Consider the following 737-nt stretch of genomic DNA (forward strand, 5'->3'; position numbering starts at 1 on the left):
GATGCCGCGCTCTCCCGCCGGCGTGAACGCATTTATAGGGAGTACGTGGCTTAGAGGAAGCAGCACGAGGCTCCCCCTGCTTCAGATCTCCGTCAGAACGACGTCTGCGCTGACGCAGCCCCGGAGGTAGCTCGCCACCTCACAGCCTTTGCCAGACTCCTAATCCAAGTCCGTGATGCGCAGGGTTTTAAATTCCCAGCTACAGAATTTTGTATTGCCCAACAGTTTTTGTTGGTCTTGAATAAAACAGCAACTGCTTTCCCGCCTGTGAAGTATTTCTCCCAACGCCGAGAGTCTCTGCACAGCACTCCCTTCCAGCATCTCTGCTCCCCCCGGACTTGAAGGGACATCCAGGCATTACTGATAAAGACCTCCAACGTTGACCCCCTTTAGTGGTACTGCAGCACTTTTTTAGTTCACGAAATGAAAAAAAACAATTAATAAAAGGCAGTAAGAGATATTTTCTTGCAGGTGCTTAGTTTCTCCACTTTGCAAATGGAACTGTGCTTTTTTTGCAGGCATTTAACAGGTTGCGTTCCAGCCTTCCTGCGCAGCAGCAGGGCTGCAGGAGAGGGATTTGGGACACTGGCACGGAGCAGACCCCTTCTTTGTTCCCCTGTGACAGACACCTCTTCGACCCAGTGTCCATACGGGTAAATCCCCTCAGCATCTGAAACCTGCACAGGACAGGACACCTGGTGAGCTCTGGCCACCACCCCATCTCCTCTTGCCCCGGC

General features: G+C 52.5%; 2 protein-coding genes across 9 annotated transcripts in view; both read right to left on the reverse strand.

The window, feature by feature from the left end:
- Positions 1 to 737, reverse strand: part of ISY1 (ISY1 splicing factor homolog) — a 16,838-nt gene that overhangs the window by 12,770 nt on the left and 3,331 nt on the right. The window lies entirely within an intron of this gene.
- Positions 10 to 737, reverse strand: part of LOC104124305 (CCHC-type zinc finger nucleic acid binding protein) — a 15,791-nt gene continuing 15,063 nt past the window's right edge. For 5 of the 8 annotated variants that reach the window (XM_035892201.1, XM_035892200.1, XM_035892199.1 and 2 more), the window contains one exon: positions 10 to 406. The gene's annotated coding sequence lies outside the window, so the exon portion shown is untranslated. The remainder of the gene's footprint in view (positions 407 to 737) is intronic. The other 3 variants (XM_009636630.2, XM_035892202.1, XM_009636631.2) reach the window with 3 other exon arrangements.

This window comes from Egretta garzetta, unplaced genomic scaffold, assembly GCF_000687185.1.
Source record: "Egretta garzetta isolate BGI_Z169 unplaced genomic scaffold, ASM68718v1 scaffold553, whole genome shotgun sequence".
Classification (NCBI taxonomy): Eukaryota; Metazoa; Chordata; class Aves; order Pelecaniformes; family Ardeidae; genus Egretta; species Egretta garzetta.